Source organism: Dipodomys ordii, unplaced genomic scaffold (assembly GCF_000151885.1).
Source record: "Dipodomys ordii isolate 6190 unplaced genomic scaffold, Dord_2.0 Scaffold9, whole genome shotgun sequence".
In the NCBI taxonomy this organism is placed as follows: domain Eukaryota; kingdom Metazoa; phylum Chordata; class Mammalia; order Rodentia; family Heteromyidae; genus Dipodomys; species Dipodomys ordii.
The window spans coordinates 16,438,638-16,457,135 of record NW_012267225.1 but is presented as its reverse complement, the minus strand read 5'-3'; the positions used below and the strand labels follow the sequence as shown (position 1 = coordinate 16,457,135).

General features: G+C 36.7%; 1 pseudogene; it reads left to right on the top strand.

Annotated features, from left to right (window-relative positions):
* The first annotated feature begins 2,007 nt into the window (after positions 1-2,007).
* LOC105980399 overlaps positions 2,008-18,498 on the top strand; it is a 113,149-nt pseudogene continuing 96,658 nt past the window's right edge.

Sequence of the window (18,498 nt, the reverse complement as noted above, 5' to 3'; positions counted from 1 at the left end):
GAGAAGGTGAAAAGGATAAGAAAGGAAGAAGAAAAAGATGAGTTCAGTAGAGCTAAACAAAAAACAAAAAGATAATTTAAAAAGAGAAAAGAAAAAAAGAGAAAGAAGACCAAAAAAGAAAGCAAAAACGCACACTCCCATATCCCCAAAATAAAAATTATAAGAGGAAAAGAAAGTTTCTGGAAAACATTTTTTTAATCGAAAAAGGCAAAGATTAAATGTTGAAAAAAGTTTTAGAAAAGAAAAAAAAATTTTATATAAGGTACCAAAACTAAAAACTAAAAAAAAAAAAAAAGACGAAGAAGAGAAAAAAGAAAAAAAAAACAAAAAACAAAAAAACGCAAAAATTTCTTTGATTTTTTTTTTTGGGGGGGGGAGGAGTGGGAAAAATCCTGCATCTCCCTTGTGTCCGTAACCAGCCTCTTGTTGGAGTCTCTGGTCTGCTTGTGGTCCTGTGGCTTGGTTGGTTTCTTAAGTCAGTTTGTTCGAACAGGCAGTAAAATGCTTTGCTTTATCCAGGATTTGGCGATCCTCCTCCCAGGCTAGTTCATTGGGAGACAGATCTGCTTTGAGTATCACAAAAGAGGGGTATGCAGTGATGAGGCTAGGTTCTGGTAGCTTTTCTGGGGCTGGTTTGTGAAAACCTCACAGAGCCCAGCCTGGAGCCATTCTCAGGGTTTCTGTTTACTGATTCTCAATTGCTTGTCGAGGCTGCTAGAGGGAGGAACAGCCTCTTGCTCTGATTACTCAGTGAAGAAACCCACTCCTCAGGCTGGCGCCTGAGCTGGGTGAGTTTTCCCTGGGTGGAGCCTAGTCTGAAAGGTCATGCCGCCGTTAAGTTCTTGTGACCTGCTAAATGACTCATTTCATTCCAAGGCCTGAGCTGAAGCTAGCAGCTCCTATGAGCTTTGTCGGTATCCAAGATGGAGATCACAGGTGCTGGTGGGGGGGAGGGGTGGCCTTCCCTCCTCTGCTCCCTGAGAAGGAGTGAAGACTTCAGGCTTCTACTCACGCCGAGTCTTGGATCCTGGGTCGTCTCTGGTCTGTGAACTGCACGATGAAGATGTCTGCTCCTTGTCGGTTCTTGCTGGTGTTGAGTAGAATCCGCTCGCCTGCTGCGTCTGGCTCCTTCGTCCTGGACTCTCTGTTGCTCAGGTATGGCGGCTGCGATCGCCTGCCACCACCACAGCTGCTGCCGCGGCGGTGGCTGCTGGCAATGGCTCAGAAGTGTCTCCTTGCCTGGGTTTCCTTCTCTGGCCAAACTCTCTGTCCTGTGATGGCTCACTTGGTGTAATTCTCTGACTTAGGACTGTTCAATGGAACTCTAAAAGTGCTTTCTATGCGAGAGCTTACTTAGACTCCAGCTTCTCTGCCATCTTCCCGGACTCCCCGGATTTTCATCTTATATATAACTGAATTCTGGTTTAGAATATTTGATTTTTACTTGATTTTTTAAGTGAGCTTTTTTCAGCTGGATAAGATAGTAATCATTATCTAATAGCATGGAGATATTTATAAGGTGGATTGGTTGATTTTATAAATATATATATGAATTTTGGAAATAAATAGCAATTTTTTATGTTGAATGCACAAAAATGTTTTACAATTTAAAAAAATAAAATCTTTTGAAACTTTTGTAAATATAACATCATATGAACAAGTATTTTCAGTACAATTAAATATTAACCATGTGCAATTATACTGTAATCTTTTATTGACTAAAATTTTGAGCCATCAAAATAAAAGCAGTAGAATATATGCTCATTTAGATAAACTGTAATTCCATCCTATAAATAAATTCTTCCTTCAACAACATTGATTTAGAGGCAATGTAATAAATGATAGCAATTTAATGGACAGGAAAGCACAATCTTTCCCTTCAAAAATGTCATAATTTAATATGACAGACACAAAATGAAACTGGAGGCAGTAGCATTCAGCATGAAGACATCTTTACTTTCTAGTCCTTCCCACTAAAGCACCAGCTGTGATAAAAATGACCGTGACATGTGTGATGAGGCTGTGGTGGTTCTGGAGCAGCATATGGGTTGGTTACACAACTTTAGAAGTCTAGAAGATGAAAGGCAACTGAATGTTGAAAGAAAGCAGGCAGAACTGACTGCACCAGCCTGAGAATATAATTTAAAAGATTCATGGAAGCAATGAAGCTGTCCATCTCAGGAACTTCACAGGAAGTTCAACTGACCAATGACTCTAGATCTTGTACTATAAAATTCATTGCAATGGCAACTCCTCTAGGCTACTCTCCAGATAATGACTAACTGTAGTAGGGTGCTAAGACAGGCTGGTTTCTAGGATGCAGGTGCTCAACAGATGGAATATCTTGACCTGAGCTATTTGGATCAACCTTTATCACACATTATCAGACTTTCCCTACAGTCTAAGATTGGTCCATCCAGCTTTCTTCGGAGTCCCCTTCATAGGTGCCATCTGAATTCTGCCCAACTCCTGTGGATCCTTTATCACCTTCTCTCACAGTCATTTTTCTAGATAAAGCTCTTGCAGAGGGCAAGGGTCATCTTGGCCTCCACTTCTCACACAGAAGGACCCTTGTTCAGGACATGCTTCTTCATCTTCGCTCTCATTAAGACAGTCGATGCAGTGACCTCAGACACCAATGGACATGCAAAAACCAAAAAACCAAAGAATTCTAAGATACATCCAGTGGAGCCCAGAAATAAGGCAGAAAAACAAGACATAGATCTGTCTGAAAGGACATGATTCTTGAATGATAATCATAGGTTCTAGTGAAATAATAAAAATATTTGGGTTGTAAATAATATATTAAAAATTATGAGTCTTGGAGATAAAAAATAAAATTGGTAGTTACTATATGGTAACCCTTTAAATGTAAATTAATTAATAACAGATGGAGTTGAAGACCTATTTTTTTTGGGGGGGGGTCCGATTGTGGGGCCTGAACTCTGGGCCTGGGTGCTGTCCCTCAGCTCTTCAGTTCAAGGCTAGCGCTCTACCACTTGAGCCACAGCGACACTTCCGGCTTTTTTCTTTTTGCTTATGTGGTGCTGAGGAATCGAACCCAGGGCCTCATGCATGCAAGGCAAGCACTCTACCACTGAGCCACCTTCCCAGCCCCTTGAAGACCTATTTTTATACCTAGACAAAATTATAAGAGAAAACTTACAATGAGAAAGATAAAGAGTCAGAATAGAATACCTGGTCTGTAAATAATATGATGTCCAGAGATATGAAAATAAATGATAGAGAAGAAAAAATGGTCACCTCCTTAAGGAGACATACTAACTATGGAGTTACAGTATTATTAATATTATCAAAAATGACAATGCGAGATACTACTGGTTCACGCCTGTAAACCTTGCTGGTCAAGAGGCCACAAACTGAGAATCATTGCCCAGCAAGAGTAGTCTATGAGACTCTTATCTCCAGTTTACCAGAAAAAAGCTGAAATTGGAGGTATGCCACTTGAACAAAAAAACAAGAGTGTTCTCTGACCCTGAGCTCAAGTGCCAGTACCAGCACATATACCACACACACACACACACACATACACACACACACACACACACACACAGAGTCACACACAGTCACACACACACACCGAGTCACACACACACACACAATCTCTCTCTCTCTCTCTCTCTCACACACACACACACACAGAGTCACACACACACACACACACTATCCCATAAATATTTCCTAAGAAGCTTGAAAGCATTAGCAGATTTTGATACCTATTTATTTAAATAGGAATTAAATCAGGAAATATGTCAGACACTGGGAAGGCCTGATTCAGTGTTATTTTTCCTGAGTATACTTGTAATCAAAGAACAGAACTTTGACCTCAGAAATCCTGGAAACAAAACTTCCATTTACCTTATGTACAAGTTCTATCTCTGTATGGGGTTGCACTTTACTCAGCACAGTGTGCATGGAACTCAGCCTTGCTTATTTTATAGGCCAGCCTTCAGGATGGCTAAGAGTCAGAAAATGGTTTTATTTTCTTGCCCAGTAAAGAAAAAAAAATCAGGTTCATCCTAAGATTTATAAGAAAATGTCATAGGTTTGATGAGCATATCATAGAAGACTGAAATATCCCTAGTATATTTTGGCAATGAAAAAAAAAGAAGTGCATTATTTAAAAAATATAGTCTCATAATACCATTTGACACTAAAGGGAAAGAAATCTATAAAAATAAAAATGAGAATTACACATAACAGCTTTAAATCCAATTGAATACATTCTGAATTAATATTTGAATTTATGAGGGAATGAAAATTCTTCCTAATGAGAACACTGAAAGGCATATGTTAGGTGTTAAACATTTTTTCCATTGCTAATTGTTAAATTAATGTGATAAACTGTTCATATTATGTCTTGCTTCTTATTTAGCTGCCTTAAATGATATTTTTATTAGCTTTGATTATGAGCTATTGTAAATATGACACTAAAAGACTGTCCCAGTCAGTTATATGCCAGACAATTTTATTACATGCTGCCTGAAAATGCTGGCATTGTAAGTTTGTTTGAAAGAGATATAACTTTTAGCTGAATTTAATTCATGTGCCCTATGACCTGGCTAATAAACCAAAGCAGCGGATAAACCATTTTATTAGACACTAAATATTAAAATAATTACTATGACCTTTCACTTGTGCAAGACAGACTAAATGCTCAGTTAATCTTTGTTTTCCTATACACATTACTGAATTTTTATTGAGGATTATATCATTGCCTCTTTAAGCGGTTATTCAATAAAAAGACAGAATTAAAATGATTATACTATCCTTATCAATCAAGGCAGTAATTTTATTGCCTGTGTTTCTTGGAATGCAGCTGAGTGTTCCAAGAGCTAATTATAGAGATTGTATATTCAGTGGCTTTATTTTTATTATTGTTCAGTAAGATCCCAGTCAAAATGAGGTGACCAGTGACAATGTATCTTATTTTAGATACAATAATGATAAAACAGTTATTCAGAAATTCACTTGTCCACATATGTAACTGCATGCATACTTACACATTTGTGCACACACCACACACATGCCCCCTCCAACATACTGGACAATGAGCATTCCTACCACAAATATAAAAAGTTCCTTATTTCCTATGTGCAGAGCCAGTTGCAGAGTTCCAGTTCTAGGAGCCTAAACCTTTTTGGTGTTTACATCACAATTCCACCTTCCTCAATTGCACATCCCTTCCTTCTGTGATAAGTGCTGATAAGAAAGGTCATCAGTAACATACTGTGTGGAAACAGATTCCAGAGTCTACATCCCAAAGAATCTAATAACCTTAGTCAATAATTAATAATGTTGAGAATGTGTTGAACCATCAAATATTGTTTGCAAGTCTTTCCTGAATCAACAAAAGCTGTTTTGGACATGAGATATACAATAAGCCATAGACTTTACCCTTACATTTTTAGATTTGTTGACTAATAACCATCTTTTCCTATGGCAATAAAAATTGGTATCATAAAGGAGACTGACAATTGTGGGCATTAAATATAGAACTTGGTGATTTTTCATCAAGCCTTTAAGTGCTTTATGTCATGGTTCATCTTTGAGGCACTTTGTAATTCAGAAGCTAATTTATAAGTTAATATTATATACTGATGCTGACACTATGAAAAACTATGGAGAAAAACTTTATTAAAAAGGTACAAAATTTCAAAGTAAAATCATACTTTTTTTTATTTTTGGCAATACTAATGTCTGAATGGTGTTTGAATTCAGGGACTCAGTCACTGGAACCTCTCCCACAATTTCCTAGATTTTTATTTAAATGATGGAATGGCCATTGTTATTTTTTTCAATCATAACAATATTGTCTTATTAAACTCAATTATTCTTAAATTCAAATTGCATAGTTTGAATGAGAAGTCTATGCAAGAAAATATAAACTATTTCAACCCATATAGTCAAAAAGTAAACAAGATGCAATAATTAAACTCAATTTTGGCTTTAGAGAAAGTTCTGTGCTTGCATTTAATTACTAATGCAATGTTTCCTCTTTTTCTGCTGTTGGCATTTGTTTTTTCTTTATCTGTGCTGGGGCTTTAATTCAGGGCTTCTTCTTTCTAGCAAGGAACCAGATCTTGGTTTATTTTGAGATAAGGTCTCATCTTTTGGCTGAGCTGACCTGGATCACTTTCCCATTTATATTACTTATCATAGCCATGATTATAGATACTTGTCACCACACCCAGCTATTTTTTTAAAAAATTTATTGTAAAGGTGATGTCCAGAGGGGTTACAGTTATATGTAAGGTAATGAGTACATTTCCATTTGAACAGTGTCACCTCCTCCCACATTCTCTTCCAATTTTTCCCCTCCTAACTTCCTTCCCCCACAAGTTAAATAGTTCATTTCCAAACATGGTGTCTATCCTTGAGGAGGGTCAAGCACTCAGGCCTTGGCTTCAAGACCCATTATCAACAAATAAATAGATAATTAAATGAAGATCAAATAAATTGACATTAAAATTTCTCATATAAGGACTATTGCATTTAAAAAATATAGGAAATTGTGGGAGTGGTTCCAATGACTGAGTCCCTGAATTCAAACACCATTCAGACATTAGTATTGTCAAAAATAAAAAAGTATGATTTTCCTTTGAAAATTGTATACTTTTTTATAAAGTTTTTCTCCATAGTTTTTCATAGTGTCAGCATCAGCACATAATATTAACTTATAAATTAATTTCTGAATTACAAAATCACTGCTGAATTGCTTCATCCTTTGTCCCACCATTTCTGTGCTTCCCTTTCCCCTCCCCAACTCAGATAAAGTTATATAGAAGACAAAGGGTATAGAAATTAAAAAAATATAAACGGGACTGAAGAGAATAAACTAAATAAAAATGAGGGAAAAAAGGAAAAATAATCACCAACAGTACAATAAAACCCTCTTGTTTTCATTTCTTGGAGTTCAGTTCAATAAGCATCATTTTATATGATCATATGGTTGCTGCTATTGAGACTTGGTGAATTTTTACCTGGACTGTCCTTGAATTGAGATAATCATAACTTCAGCCTTCTGAGCAGTGAATGTCTAGCTTGTCATAACAATTTTTGAAAATGTAATAAAAATTCTATTTAATTGTTTATCTTTTCTAAATATGCTTAATAAATATTTATAATAAGTAAAGTGCCTATAATCATTGTATATTACTAACTTATGTACCAATACAATATTTGAAGAAAATATGTAAATAAATAAAAATTGAACTATGGGGAGGATAAAGGAAGTTGAATAATCTCAAAATAAATGATTTGCAACTGTAAAATTGGAACAAAAGAACTTACTAGGAATAATTATGTTGAAGGTCAAGAGTCAGAAGTATAAGGGGGGGTAAAATTGATTAGAATACAAGATAAGCATGTAAAGAGATGTAAAATTCCCCCTGTAAAACTGATATAAGGTAATAAAAATAAATCTAATTTTCTTGAAACAAAATAATAAAATTATTCATAGGTCAATGAGTGAATAATTTAATGTTTATTGAAACAATATAAATTATATCATATTAGAGGAAAGCCAAAATGTTAAGATAATGGACAGAGGTAATTAACTTAGTTTGCCTGTTAATTTAAGTGAGATTTTTTCAGAGACAACCCTATTTGGACTAAGCCTTTTATGGTTAATAGAACTTGGAATGAAGTTTGGGAAACCTTTTTATTCCTGGATACAACATTTGGAATTCCTTTCTAATATGGAAAGATATAGTCATAAAGAGTGATTGAAAATTAATAGAAACAAATCCATGTACATGCAAAAGAAAATTATAGAAGAATACTAATGGTAGGTCTTAATTCTTCTTCATTTTAAGTCACCAGAAGAGTTTTATGAAAGAGTACAAGCCAAGTGTTCATGACTCATGCTTATAATCATACATATTCAGGAGGATGAGATCTGATGATTTCAAGTTGAAGTCAGTCCATGCAGGAAAGTCTGAAAGAATCTTATCTCCAGCTAACCATCAAAAAGCCAGAAGTGGAATTGTGTATCAAGTGGCCTTGAGTGGGAAAGCTAAGGGACACACCCAGGCCCTGACTTCAAGCCCCAATAAACCCCCCTCCACATACATGAAACCCAGATAGCAAGACAGAAAGGAAGGAAGGAAAAGGAAGTTAGGAAGCAAGAAATGAAGGAAGGAGCAGAAGAGAAGAGTAGAGAGGAGAAGAGGGAAGGTAAGAGAAGGGAAGGGAGGGTACAAAAGAGAAGGGAAAAAGAGAAGGGAAGGAGAGGAGAGGAGGAGGAAGAGGAGTCTGGAAGTCATTTCATCTATCCAGAATGGATATAGGTTAATAAATTAGATGGCATTGAAACATACAGAAATTTACACAATCAAGTGAAAGTATCATGATGATGGGAATCAGTTTTTTTTCTTTCTTTCTCCTTTCTGTTTTCTTTCTTTTCTTTTCTATTTTTTTAACTTTTGGAATGTGAAGTTGTCCAAAAGCAAGTTTAAGAGGCTTAGGGTGATTTGTTTGACAATGAATTAGAGTTTGAACTGTTAAAATGAATTCACCTTTAGCTTAATTCAGATATAGATGTTTATCTATAGCTACTTTTATTTACAGGCAGGTATAAATACACAGGTTAGCATGAACATATGCACTATCTTGCTCTTGGATCTGTAAAAGCCTATGAAGCTAGGACACTTGCTTGACAATGAGCACATAGCCCACAGGGATCTTGGTTTCTTTTTGTTTGTTTGTTTTTTATGTGTTTATTTATTTTTTATTGTGAAAATATTGTACAGAGGGGTTACAATTACATGGGCAAGATAATGAGTACATTTCTTATCAAGCATTGTAGCTTCCTCTTTTGTTTCCCCTTCCCATCCCATCCTCCCCCCACACTGTTCCCCATGAAAGGAACTGGTGTCCCTTGGAGGAAAGGCTGACTTGGGCTGGGAGAGAAAAGACACAAAGTTAGCTTGAAGGACCCTCGGTCACCAGTTATTAATCAAATACTAAATAATATACACAATAATGACAGTGTAGCAAAGGGTCACAAAAGGTAACTGATAGAGTTATGGATAGCCCAAATGAGAATAATTTTGGAAGCTAAATATATAACTTACAAATATATAAGTATATACAGATATGAATTAATGGTTAAATGAAAATATTACAGAAAAATAGACCAATATCCCTTCTAGAAAAGTTGTAATATCCTATAGAGATACTCTGGCTACATAAGAGGGTGGAGCATAATTCACCACTTTTCTATGTGGAAAATATCAGATTAACTTCCTTGCAGAAAGATAACCTGAGAGAGAAAAAATACTAACTTCAAAGTGGAGTAACAATGAACAGCAACCTTGCCAGCTAATAAACAAAATGTCAACAGTTATGTCATGTTGATAATGTTTACCTTTATAGTATGGTAAGTATGGTGTTAGCTTAGTTTTTCCTTTCAGTCCCATTATGACAAAATATCAGAAAACACTACAAAGGAAAAACATTCTATAGATAGCTATTAAGTACTGATCAAAGCTGTCAGAGGAATGTAAAATAAGAGATGTTGGAGAAAACTGTCATAACCACAAGTAACCTTTACAGATATGACTACTAACTGTAATGCAATAAGTAGGACACTGAGAACAGAAAAGATCAAAAGGCAAAATCTAAAGAAATCTGAATAAGTAATAAGTATGGTCTTTAGTCAATAATGTACCAATAGTGGTTTATTAATGATAAAAATGTAATAATTAAAAGATCTTAGTAATTAGAAAATTAGGCCCAGCAATATAGAAATTTCACTCTATATAGAAATTTCTATACCAATTTCAAAAATGTTTGCAAATATAAAAGTATCCCAAAATTATAAGAATCTTTTATTTATATAGTTATATGTTTATTTATTTATTTACTAATTGGCAGTATTAGGGATTAAACAAGAAAGATATTGCCATTGTTAAGTATTTTAACTGAAAATACCTACATGTTAAATACACTATCTAAATGCTTTGGAATTTAAAGATCTTTCTGCTTATGGCTAAATTGGCAAAAGTACACATCTGGTAAGTCATATATTTCTGCTCTCTACCTATGAATTAACATCCTCTGAATCTTCCTTGGGTTTTGTTTTTCTCCTTCGCAAACTGAATCCAGTTTGGTTTCTATGAACTGTACCTCAGGCTTTTTCTTAATAATAAAGGAATAAGATAAATGGTACCATTTTTTAGAAAATCTAAACCCAGACAATAGCAACTTCCAGCTTTTACTTGCCCCTGCCATACTGCACATTACCAGGTTCGTGTCTTCATAAATAAGTTTCTATGATTTTGAGGTGTCAGCTTTCCCAGAGACACATCTCTAAGAAGCTCCTGACATTGAGTCCTGCAGTGCTGGAGATTTATTTTGTCTCTTATTTATTGGATGTAATGGAAATGTGGCATTTTTACTTTCTGCTTGCCAGCAATGTTTCCAGTGAAAAACTGCTTTATTATCTTCCTGGAGTCCTGTGAGCTCACTTGACTTTTAGACCTTTTTACGAAACAGCAGTGTAATTTCCATTTTATTTGTGGACATTCTGTATGGCATTGCAGGTGGCTTTAAGGAGAGTTAGTTGACCTTCTTGACCATAATCAACACACACACACACACACAAACACACACACACACACATTGGGGTAGAAGCATAAGAAAACTAGAATTTGGCAAGTTGGGTTAAAATAAATTTTGCTTTCTTTTAGTTTACATACTATCCTTTCTCTTACATTTACCTCATCATATTGTTGGCATTTTGTTTGTTTTATGCTTTTGGATATTTTTCATATTAGTCTGAGATTAGCTTGATTAGGACAGTCTTTCAGTAGCTTTTCTCTAACTTGAATCTAAGGTAATAGATTTATTCTGGCACAAGTGTTTACTTTCACTGTATTAACAGGAAATTTCTTAACTGTAAGTCTGAAGAAATAAACAATGGTGTCTCCATTGCATATTGCATAACCTATGTGCAAGATGAGTAGCCAGAGTCTTGAGCAATTCTTCTGTCTAGTCTGGCTAATGTACACATGTTGTGGTTACATGGAATCATGGTGTATAGGAAGCCAGTGTCACCTGTTTCTTTCTTTGTTTTGGTGGGAAAAAGTCCTGCGTCTTAAACTAGGGCCTGAGTGCTATCCCTGAGCTTTTGTGCTCAAGGCTATCACTCTACCACTTTAGCCACAGCTCCACTTTAAGGTGTTCTTTTTTTTTTTAATTTATTTAGGAGGTAGTTAATTGGAGAAAAGGGCCTCATGGAGTTTTATGCCTGGGCTGACTTCAAATGCCAATCCTAAGAGCCTATCCTCCTGAGTAGCTAGAATTACTGATATGAGCCATTGGTTCCCAGTTTACCCATTTCTATTAACATGTTTTTTTTTCTGTCTTGCTTTAGATTGCAACCTGGAACAGCTTGATATGATACCGGAGCAGAACAAAGCAGAACAGACAGAGAGTGGACCAAGAGGGTACTGTGTGTCTTAAAGCTCTGAGTGGCACATGAGCCCCATGTTCTCATAAGTAAGCTTATTTACTTAGCGTAGTACAGGTAAGGTTACCATAAATATGCATAAAACAAGATACCAATATATTTTGTTATTGTAGTCATTGACATGAGACAGAGTTCATATACATACTGATAACTGACTCCTTTATTGTTGGGGGGAGAGAGAAATGATAAATACATTTGAAATATGCAATTGTGACTTAGACATGTATCTTACTTCCTTTGTCTCAACCTTCATAGGGTCCAGTTCTTAGCCTTCTGGGCTCTGGTGTAGTGGCATTCTAACCCCTTAACCCTTTCCTGATTTTACAGCTCAACATCAGAGTTCCCTTAGGTTCCTATGGTCTTATTTTCCCTTCAAAGTTACCTCTTGTTTTACAATCATAAGGTTATCCATCAAAGCTTGATCATAAGTAGTTCCTACTTTGTCTTTCTCTCTTCCCCAGCATCCTTTTCTGCCTCAGACCAATAAGTAGGCCTGATTTTCTGCAAATCTGGTCAAGCTTTCTATTACTGAAAGTTCCAGTCTTCATAGATGATACCAAAAAATCTGTTCTGCTTTCCCCTTGCCCACTACATGCAAATGATCCTCACTGCCCCTAAAAAGGAGAGACATCAGTCCCTTTCCCCAATGATTGGTAGACTGTCTTCTTGGCATTGACGTTGTCCCACCTGTGATCATATCATGGCAAATTAAATAACTCCATTTTATCTCAGATCATGAAGAGCACACAGCTGTTCACCTGGCACAGGCAGAGAGTTAGACTTTCAGTACTAAAAAGCAAATTAAAAATGAAAGCTCTCAATTGCTTTTATTGGTCTTCTAGAGGCAAAACTTAGAAAGATTATGAGGGAAGCCAAGCAGATTTTGCAGACCATCCAGGGAGCAGTTAGAAATGAGAACTGTAGAATCATAGAACAGACTTAGCAGCATTCTTATCCATGTACTTGATTATATTTATTAAACAAGAGTTCACAGGCAGTCCCAAATTAGAAGGCACATGACATGATCTACAAAAAGGCAGTAGAAAGCCCCCCAGAGGAAAACTGTTAGGACTCATAACAAATCTAAAAGTGCCTTTTACTTGCCTCTAAGTGCTGTCCCAGAATGGAGTGGCATGTTTTAGAGCCTTTAATGCAAGTCTATTCCACAGCTATGTTCTTCTAGCATCTGTAGAATTGTTGGTCTGAAAGTTTTTTGTTGTTTTTTTTAACTTCAGATGTCGCCCATCAACCATGAGGTGGGGTGGGAACAGTGCTTTAGTTATGCCCACTCCATCCAGAGGCCCAAAAGGGTATGCAGAGAGCAGTAAGAGAATGAGGCCAGTGAGCTCAGCCAGACAGTCTCATCACTTGGCCTAGGGGAGGATGGTCTCACCATGGAAGGGAAAAAAGTACAATGATATTAATATTTTGTAATTTAGGTGCACTATCCAACTTTTAGGTACTTCCACTTCCTTAAATGTAAGTTGAAGACAGTAACAATTGACTCTATCTAAAAGCCAGCTCCACTGTTGGCTTTAGGTAAGTGTCATGGATTTGTGATCTTCAGATCTCTGAGTAGATAGGATTACAGGTGTTCACCACAAGCATCGGACCATACTTAATCTTTTATACTTAGGAAATTAATATATAGTCATTATACCAAAGCCAGAATGTAAGAGAAGATCTGGTATTGTTAGGTAGATACTATAGACACTTTGAAATTTTCACATCTGAATGATTGAAACAATTTTCTCTGGGAAATAGAATTATAGTATAGGCAACTAATTTGGAAAGATGGAGTAAAATGTTCAAAACACTACTTAGAAAAAATCCAATTCTATAGAATAAAATATTGTGTACACATATCTTTTCAAAATTTTCTAGAAATGTCTTATATTTCTTCTTTTTGAAATGCACTTTGTCTATTTAAGCACTAACATAAGACAATTTAGAGAGATGATTAGTTTCAAATATGCTTTAGCATGGCCTTCAAGCCATGGAGTTTTTCTACCTTTTAAATTGTATTGAAAGCCAAATAAAGAAAATAATATGAAGTTTGAATTTCAGTCTTTAAATAAAAGGACTAGTAAATAGTAGAATGTAATCATGTTTATTCAGTCACAACTGTTGCATACCTCAACGATGTTTAGTTGCAACAAAACACACATGGCCCACAGAGCCTACATCTTATTAACTGGCAATTATGGGAAGAGATTTCTAGTATTTTTAGGAGCCACTCAGATTTAAGAAAAATACTGGGCACCAGAGCCCATATCTCCTCCTCCATTTATGTTCTGACCAGAAAGAATTTCTATATTCTCATGAACTAGGCCTTATGTTTATTTCTAATGAAGAAAGCCCAAGCAGGTTTTCAAATACCATGCATATGTACTAGGGACTCTGTAAGCTAGAAAATCAGATGTTTAGGTGAGTTCTTCTAGAGTACCTCTAAGGATGATAATTAATTCCTCTATTCAGTTCTGATATTCAAAAATCTTGCATTCAATGGACAATGGCCACATTTTAGGTTTGATATCTCTGATCTCCAAGACAAAGAGCACAATATTTTTCCCATATTGATATTGAGGAAGGATAATTGGATATTTAGAATTGCATACCATCTATACTCTGGGTGAGACTCCAAGATGTTCACTAGGAAAAAACTCTGGGTTTTGGACCACAGACAAAATTTGGGACAGGATAAAGTGTCTTCTCATAAAACTTTCAGTCCTTTGTGTATATTATATTTTTATTCAGATTTTTGTCTTAGATTGGGACTTGAGCCCGGTATCGGATACTTTTGCTCACTGTGTGACATTCTATCAGTTGAGCAATGCTCCCAACCCTAATGTATTTTAAGTAAACATGTGCCAAATTGATACAATTATAAAAAATCATTAACTATATCACCCATTTTATTTCCAAATGTAAAAACTTTCTGAGTAGTTCCTGGAAGATGGCGGAGGAGAAGCTGGAATCTGACCAAGCTCTCGCATAGAAAGCAGTTTTAGAGTTCCAGTGAACAGTCCTAAGCCAGAGAATCACAACAAGTTTGCCATCACAGGACAGAGAGTTAGGCCAGAGAGGGGGAACCCAGGCAAGGAGACACATCTGAGCGCTTGCCAGCAGCCGCGGCGGCGACCACAGGGCACCATACCTGAGCCACAGAGAGTCCAGGACAAAGGTGCCAGACACAGTGGGTGAGTGGATTCTACTCAACACCAGCAAGAACAGACAAGGAGCGAACATCTTCATCCTGCAGTTCGCAGACCAGAGATGACCCAGGAACCAAGAGTAGGCATGAGTAGAAGCCCGCCGTCCTCACTCCTTCTCAGGGAGCAGAGGAGGGAATGCCACCCCCCCTCCCACCAGAGATCTCCATCTTGGATACCAACAAAGCTCGTAGGAGCTGCTAGCTCCAACTCAGGCCTTGGAATAAAAAGAGTCATTTAGCAGGTCACAAGAACTTAAAGGCGGCATGACCTGCCAGACTCAGCTCCACCCAGGGAAAACTCATCCAGCTTGAGCACCAGCCATAGGAGTGGCTTTCATCACTGGGTAATCAGAACCAGAGGCTGCCCCTCCCTCTAGCAGCCTAGACAATCAATTGAAATTCAGTAAACAGAAACCCTGAGAATGGCTCCAGGATAGGCTCTGTGAGTTTTTCACAAAATAGCCCCAGGGAAAAGCTACTGTTTGTTGAAAGGCCTCAACCTTACCCAGAACCTAGCCTCATCACTGCATCCCTCTCTATTGTGATTCTCAAAGCTGATCAGCCTCCCATTAAACTAACCTGGGAGGAGGATCTCAAAATCCTGGGTAAAGCAGAGCATTTTTCTGCCTGTTCGAACAAACTGACTTAAGAAACCAACCAAACCACAAGACCACAAGCAGACCAGAGACTCCAACAAGAGACTGGTTACAGACACACGGGAGTTACAGGATTTTTCCCACCCCTCCCCAAAAAATTCAATGAATTTTTTTCTTCTTCTTCTTTTCCTTTTTTTTTTTTTCTTCTTCTTCTTCTTTTCTTCTTCTTCTTCTTTTGGTACCTTATATAAAAAACTTTTTTCTTTCTTTTCTAAAACTTTTGTTAATCTTTAATTTTTGCCTTTTTTGAAAAAAAATGTTTTCCAATAACTTTTTTTCCCTTTATAATTTTTATTTTAGGGATATGTGAATGTGCATTTTTCTTTCTTTTTTTGTCTTCTTTCTCTTTTTTCTTTTTTAATTATCTTTCTATTTTTGTTTGGCTCTACTGAAGTTGTGATCTTTTTTTTCTTCCTTTCTTATCATTTTAACCTTTTCCTCTCTTTTGTTCTTATTGATGTGACTTAACTCTAGTCCTACACAGCCTCAGATAAACCCGTAGTTAACTAGTAGACCTTATCCCCCATTGTGTACACACTTAATCCACAAATTTATTACTCAATTCAAAACCTTTGAAACTTAATTCCTTAATAGCAGTACTACCTTTTTATACCTATATAATATTTTAAGCATTTTTATTTTTAAGTTTTCCACATCTCCTCTATGTCCCTCCCCTTCTCTTAATATATTCACATTATTCTCTAAATAGATTGTTTTCATTCTCCTAATATTATTAATCTTTACTTTTCTATTTTTTCTCGTCTCTTTTCTTTTTCCTTTCCCTTTCTTCTTTTTTTGTCTCTCTCTACTTTCATCCTACCCAACCTATTTTCTGCATTGAGATTAGGACTTAGTTAACTCTCCCTGTGCCTCCCCACACCAATCTATTCCTATTTTTTACCCACATCTCTCCCTAACCCTAATAATTTCTGGCTTTCCAAATTCTTCTCTGCAGTTCGAAGCCCATTAACATATAGTTGTTTGATGTTGAATAGATGTATCTGTTGAACTAGATTGTATCTGTAGACATTTGACTGTACAAATTCAGACTTTGGTTGATGGTTGCCTTAAGATATTGTTTGAGCACAAAACTGGTGCTATTTTCATCTCAAATGGGCAGAGTAAGCCAGAAAACCACAAGAAAAATGGCAAATCTGGGTATCTCAATTCCCAATCTTGATAATCAGGGGACAGAACAGATAATGAATAATGCAGAGGAGAGTTCCCAAATAGCTCTACAAACACTGCTGGCAAACATGATAAATGAAAAGATAGAATGAGCGTGATAGGGAGAGTGGAGGCAATCCAAAAGTTTATACAGGAATATCATAAGCGTGAGGAAGCTACTCAAAAACTGATACAGGATTTGCGTGAGCAGCATGAGAATACTCAAAGTGAAAGGAAGGAATGGCATGAGCAGGCTGAGAACACTCAAAGAGAACTGCAGGAATCCCACCAATGGGAGGAAGCTAATCAAAGAGTAATACAGGAATTGAGAGAAAAGGAAGAGAATACACAAAGATCACTAAAGGCATTCATGGAATCCATTAACAAAGAGCTGAAGGAAGTCAGGGAGACCACAAAGGGAATGCTGAATGGAACCCAACAGAAGGAATGGGAATCCAAGGAAACCATAACCAATCAACTAAGTGATTTGAGAATAAACACTAAACACCAAATTAAGAAAGTAAAGAAATTCATACAAGATCAAAAACAGAGATTCAACAAAGAATTTGAAGCCATCAAAGCTGACCAATTAGAACGAAAAGAGATAAAAAACAAAGTAGAGAGTCTTGACAGCAGGTTAGACCATGCAGAAGATCGAATCTCAGGGATTAAAGACACCCTAGATATTATAGAGAAAGAACATACAACCATCCAAGACAAGTCCAAGGCATATGATAGATCTATCCAACACCTGGAAGACACCATCAGAAGGCCTAATCTAAGGATAATGGGTGTAGAGGAGCACCTAGAAACAGAAGATAATGGCCTAGGAAATTTGTTTAACAGGATCCTAGCAGAGAACTTCCCAAACATGCAAAAAGATAGGCCTATTGAGATTCAAGAACCTTTTAGGACCCCAAATGGACCAGACCAGAATAGGACATCCCACTGTCACATTATAATCCACACAGGATCAACTAAGACCAATGAAACTATCCTTAAAGCTGTCAAGGAGAAAAGATTAATCACCAATAAAGGGAAAACAAATTAGAATCACCTCAGATTTCTCAGCAGAGACAATCAAAGCAAGAAGAGCCTGGAATGATGTATGCCATGCCCTAAAAAACAAAAAACTATCAACCAAGAATACTGTACCCAGCTAAACTCTCCTTCATAACTGAAGGCCAAATAAAAACCTTCCATAGCAAAGAAAAATTAAAACAATTCATCTCAACCAAACCAGCCCTACAAAAGATTCTTAATGATGTCCTACACACTGAAAACCAACAAGACCACAATAAAGGCCAAGAAACAGCACCAAACTCAGAATCCAGAACCATAGGAAGAACCCAGTTTTCCAAGCCCCCAAGAAGGTGGATTACATGGCAGGAACTCCCAAATACCTCTCAGTCCTATCTCTTAACGTTAACGACTGAACTCTCCAATTAAGCGACATAGACTATCTAGTTGGATTAAAAAACAAGACCCTTCTATCTGCTGCCTTCAGGAGTCACATCTTGCCCGTAAAAACAAACACATTTTCAATGTTAAAGGCTGGAACAAAATCTACCAAGCAAACGGCCCTCATAAACAGGCAGGAGTTGTAATCCTAATTTGAGATAAAATAGACTTCAAATTAAAATTTGTGAGAAGAGATAAAGAAGGTCGCTACATACTAATTAAGGGATCTCTCCTTCAGGAGGATATCACAATTCTCAATTTGGAGCACCCAAATTTATCCAAGAAACACTACTTTCCCTCAAATCCCATGTAGATCCAAATACATTAACTTTTGGGGATTTTAACACACCACTCTCCTCACTAGATAGATCAACTCGGCAAAAACTCAACAGAGAAACCGGAGATCTAAACAACTGCATAGATCAACTAGACTTAATAGACATCTACCGAACATTTCACCCAGCAGCATCAGAATACACGTTTTTCTCAGCAGCACATGGAAC